We start from the raw sequence: 6,000 nt of genomic DNA on the forward strand, positions 1-6,000 counted from the left end.
GTTGCTGCCCTCACTGCTGTCAGCTGACTCTAGGCTTTGGTGAGGGGCTTCCTTTCCCCTCTGAGATTCAGCCCAGTGCTTGCTTCCTAGCTAGATGGAAGGAGCTGCCTTCTTATTTTGGGTGACTTGCTCTCAAAAACCTGATGTTACCCACTTCCCCAGCCACACATTCCTTTTTTGTTCTGGAGGTCTTGGCAATAAATCATTTGAAGGAAGGGGGGAAAAAGATCTGTCCCATTCTGATCAGGAAAACTATGCAAACCTTTGGAATAGCAACACAAAGAGCTACAATAGTTTATATCAGGTTACGGCCACATGATGGCAACAAAACCTAACACTTCAGAGCATTCTAGAGGTTTGAAATAATAGGAGGCGACCAAGTATAATTCTTCCACATGTTGTTAATTTAATTGTCTCAGCAATCCTAGCTACTCTGAACAATAGAAATGCCAGGAACTGGTCTTCAGACATATGTAAATGACTATACAATTGGTCATATAAACAGCTACGCATTGATATAGATATAGATATAGATATAGATATAGATATAGAGATAGAGATAGAGATAGAGATAGAGATAGAGATAGAGATAGAGATAGAGATAGAGATAGAGATAGAGATAGAGATAGAGATAGAGATAGAGATAGAGATATAGAAGATATAGACATAGATACATAAAATACACACTCTTTTATACATGCCTGTTCTTGGGAGGAGCAGGGCTTAATTTAGGTAAGGGAGTCATTCTTGAAAATAGTTTTTAGTTTGTTTATTTTTTAGTTCAAGGCAAACATTGAACTGAATACTTCTTTCTCTTTTTTTCAGATATACTTGAGATGATTGCACAGAAACATTCAAACTATCTAAATCAGTGATCCCCAACCCCCGGTCCGCGGAGTACCTGGCACCGGGCCGCGCAGCGGCCGGGGGCCATGATCGCTGCAGCGGCCGGGGGCCATAGTTTCTTTCTGTATGCAAATTAGGGCTAACTGGCACAAGGGGTGTTACTGGACCGCTGGTGGCACTCTGACATCACCAGCGGCCCACCGCCCCCCTGTGTCCAGCGCCGCCCTTCTCATTCCTTTTCAGCGCTTCAGCGCTGGCCGATTCCTGAAAAAAACCTAAGAGCGCCTGCGCAGCTACGTAGGGCTAGCGTAGACAGCGCTAGTAGCGTAGCCTTGCACTTTATATTTATGTAATTGTATTTTATTTTGTAAGGCATGTTTAAATACAATAAAATAAAAGTTGTTTAATCAAAACAATCTGATATATAAACAATCAATGTGTCGTCGCGAACAACGCCCCTCCACCCCTGCGCGCGCTCAGCGGGCCACGGTAAAATTATCAAAGGCTGACTGGTCCGCGGCAATAAAAAGGTTGGGGACCACTGATCTAAATGCCCTGGCCATCTCCAGCTGTGAAATATTTGCAGATCCCCTCATTCCTATTAGCATGGAGATGCATACAACAATATAAACAATGAGATGGATGGAAGGATTGCCAGGATGGGCATAACAAAGTCTTTTTACATTTTTCAGTCCTGGTAATTGCTAGATTGTCAACATTGCTCCCTTTTATTTAACTGAGCCACAATTATAATCTACCCCTGTTCCCCCACCATATTTTCATTAAATCACGGATTGCAAAGCTAACAGGCTTTGATCCTGGAGGATTTCAATCTGCCTTCCATTGGCGAGACACCCGAGTCAGCTCGGGAGTTTACGGCTTCCATGACGTCAATGGCCCTAACTCAGTTAATTCAAGACCCCACCCATAATGGGGGACACACGGTCAACCTGATTTTTGTCTCTGGGCAGTGGATGAATGATCTAGATTTAGGGGATATTTCTATCCAACCCTTGTCATGGTCAGATCATTTCCTCATCAGGCTTGACTTCCATACTGCTACCCCTCACTGCAGGGAGGCGGAACCGACTAGATGGTTCCACCCCAGGCACCTGATGGACCCTGAAAGGTTCCTGATGGAGCTTGGGACTTTTCCTGAATCCCTTACTCACAACTTGACCGAAGCCCTAGTGGAAGCCTGGGATAGGATGGCCACTGGGGCTTTGGATCATGTTGTGCCTTTGTGGTCTCTGACCCGGTGTCGATCCTGGGTAGTTCCCTGGTTTACTGAGGAGCTCTGGGAGATGAAACGCCAGAAAAGACACCTAGAGAGTGGTTGGAGGGTGAGCCGGTCTGAATCTGATCGAACACTAGTAAGAATTCATATTAAATCCTACTTAGTGGCGATAAAAGCTGCAGAACGGCAACATTTTTCAGCTCTTATCGCGTTCGCAGATAACTGCCCAGCCGCCCTGTTTAGGGTGACCCGCTCCTTACTTAACCAAGGAACTGGGAAAGACCCCTTTCAGGGTAGGGCTGAAGAATTTGTTCAGTATCTGTAGGATAAAATTGCTCAGATCCGGACAGGCTTGGACTCTGACTGGGTAGATTCGGACGAGTCGACGGGGATGAATCTTGTGGAGACCAGCTGGTATGAGTTTGACCCTGTGACCCCCAAGGGCATGGACAGGATTATGGAGAGACTCAGTGCTGCCACTTGTGTGCTGGACCCGTGTCCCTCTTGGTTAGTCTCGGCTTCCCAGGAGGTGACACGAGGCTGGCTCCAGGCGATTACCAATGCTTTGTTGAGAGAGGGGTTCTTTCCCACCACCTTGAAGGAGGTGGTGGTGAGGCCCCTCCTTAAGAAGCCTTCCCTGGCCCCAGCTTCTTTAGCCAACTATTGTCTGGTCTCCAACCTTCATTTTGTAGCGAAGGTTATTGAGAGTGCGGTAGCATGTCAGCTTCCCCAGTTCCTGGATGAAGCTGTCTACCTGGACCCGTTTCAATCGGGTTTCAGGCCCGGATACAGCACGGAGACGGCATTGGTTGCGTTGGTCGATGATCTCTGGTGGGCCCGGGACAGGGGCTGCTCCTCTGTCCTGGTCCTATTAGACCTCTCAGCGGCTTTCGATACCATCGACCATGGTATCCTACTGTGACGACTCAGGGGGTTGGGAGTGGGGGGCACTGTTTTACAGCGGTTCTCCTCTTACCTGTCATATCGGTCACAGTTTGTGTTGACTGGAGGGCAGGGATCAACCCTGAGGTGCATCACTTGTGGGGTGCCCCAGGGGTCGGTTCTCTCACCTCTCCTGTTCAACATATATATGAAACCACTGGGTGAGATCATCCGTGGTTTTGGGGAACGGTATCATCAATATGCTGATGATACCCAACTTTTCATCTCTACCCCAAACTACCCAAATGATGCCCTCGACATGATGTGCCGATGCCTGGAGGCTGTGCGGGTCTGGATGGGGAGGAACAGGCTCAAGCTCAATCCCTCCAAGACTGAGTGGCTGTGGTTTCCGTCATCCCGATTGGTGCATCTTGTTCCATCTTTGACGATAGGGACAGAAATTTTACCCCCCACAGAGAGGCCCCGCAATCTGGGCATCCTCCTGGATATGTGGCTTAGTTTAGAAGAACATCTAATGGCCGTGACCAGGGGGGCCTTTTACCAGGTTTGCCTGGTACGTCAGTTGCACCCCTTCCTGGATCGGGATGCTCTGTGCACAGTCACTCATGCCCTCGTCCTTTCACACCTGGACTACTGTAACACTGTCTACATGGGGCTGCCCTTGAAGAGCACCCAGAGGCTTCAACTGGTCCAGTATGCAGCTGCGCAGGTTACCTTTTAGGCGGCCTGCACTGGTTGCCGGTTGTCTTCCGGATGTGATTCAAGGTACTAATTATGACCTTTAAAGCATTCCATGACTTAGGCCCAGAATACTTGCAAGACCACCTACTGCCACCGGTAGCCTCCCACCATCCAGTGCGATCCCACAGGGTTGGCCTCCTCAGGGTGCCGTCGGCCAGTGTTGGCTAGCGACCCCCAGGGGGAGAGCCTTCTCTGTGGGAGCACCTTCCCTCTGGAATGAGCTGCCCCCGGAGCTTCGTGTAATCCCTGTCCTCCAGTCCTTCCCACACACCCTAAAAAGTTGGCTTTTCCAGCAAGCCAGCCTTGCCTGAACAAAACAAAATAAATTATTGATCATTGTTAATTTTAATTGAATTTTCTTAAAAATGTCATTGTTAATTCTAATTGAGTTTGTTTGGAATATTCTATTTAATTTTTTTAAACTTTTGTAATATGTGTTTTTTTTAAATGTTGTACGCCGCCCTGAGTCCTGGGAGAAGGGCGGCATATAAACCAAACCAAACTATCTTTTTGTCCCATGTTTCCATGACATTCAAAATAAGATGTATAATTATGTATGTATGTATGTATGTATGTATGTATATCCAATATAATACTTTCTATCATTAAGTGCTGTACCTTATGATTTGTAATGAATGTATCTTTTGTTTTATGTACACACATATCCCGCAAAGACAAATTCTTTGTGTGTCAAATCACACTTGGCCAATAAAGAATTATGTTGTGTTGTGTTGTGTTCTACTCTATTCTATTCTTTCTCATTTATGGTAATTCACAAATGTTTTCCCCAAGCAGAACATACAAAAATATTATTTGATTTGATCAAGTGCTTATATATATAATCAACATACTAATATTTTCTCTCCCAAGGTTGTTTTCTCCAAAATGAAACAGGAAAATTCTCATCCAAACATCTTTTGTAATGGGCTAGCTGAAATCTTCAACTTAACTCCTTCAAAATTATCCTCTTTTTAGTCTTCCTTGATTGGATTGCCCATTAGAGATTAGATGCAGTTCCCTTTGAAAAACATATTGCTGACATTCTCCTACAATACTAATTCTGCAGTCCACAAAGGAGATCATTTTCCTGGGCAAAGATTTTCCAACCACTATACCCTCTGCTTTACAGATCACACATTCAGAATCAGCCCTGTACAATACAGAATTTCTCTCAGAACTCAGGGAAAAATGACCATTGACTTCCCTGAAGGGTCGTTTTCTGGGCACTGCGAAGGAGAGTCCAAGCGTGGGTTAAATACATCCAATCTGCCCAGGACTGAATTGAAACTTTAAGCCACACCTCTGGTGCTGACCATCCTCAGTTTTTTTCAATGAAGGTGTGGAACTGTTGCGCGCTGAGAAGTCCAATAACAAATCCAATTCCAAACAAGGTATAACAATATCCAAATGGACAGTCCATAAAGTCTGCACTGAACAGCGGAGACAGACCCCAGGGTGGAGTTGGACTCTTCTTTGCAGCACCCAGAAAACGACCCATCAGATAAGTCAATGGTCATTTTCCTGGGCGCTGCTCTGGAGAGTCCAAGCGTGGGACATACCTAAGCTAAATGTCACTAGGTAGGAAATAGTCAAGTTCAGGGTCTCTCCACTGGTATAAATGCCCTGAAGGATTCATCTCCCAAAAGCCCCCTCCGGAGAAGCAAACTTGTCCAATTTGTAGCTCCGAAAAAATGGAGACAAGGAAGTTCAAATGGCCGCTCTGCAAATTTCTTCTATTGGTGCTTGCCCAGACTGCCATGGCGGCGGCACTTCTCATAGAATGTGCGGTGATATGGCTTGGCACTGGTCTGGACTGGACAACATGGGCGAGGGTAATGCATGCCCGTAGTCAATAATAGATGAGGAAACTTTGCGGCCTTGAGATGCAGGTTGAAATGAAACGAAAAGTGATTTGGAATGCCGGAACGCAGCTATGCGCTTGATGTACTTGCGGAGTGTTCTACGGACATTGAACATGGCGATCTTTTCTCCTTAGGATGTTTGGGATGTGGACAGAAATCCAGGAGAATGACCTCATGGGCGGTGGACCAGGAGTTGATTTTAGGAATGAATGGCAGGTCCAGTCGGAGGACCACCCTGTCCGGTTGTATTAAGCACAAGTCCTCGTGAACCAACAGGGCTGCCAACTCTGAAATACGCCGTGCAGAAATGATGGCAATCAAAAAGGCAATTTTAAACAACAAATGCTTAAGACTGATGGTACGAAGTAGTTCAAATGGTGGACCAATCAGGGCCCATAAGACTACATTTAG

The sequence above is a fragment of the Thamnophis sirtalis genome, unplaced genomic scaffold, assembly GCF_051295495.1.
Source record: "Thamnophis sirtalis isolate CommonGarterSnake01/CBP01778 unplaced genomic scaffold, rThaSir2_p1.2 scaffold_4, whole genome shotgun sequence".
Lineage (NCBI taxonomy): Eukaryota > Metazoa > Chordata > Lepidosauria > Squamata > Natricidae > Thamnophis > Thamnophis sirtalis.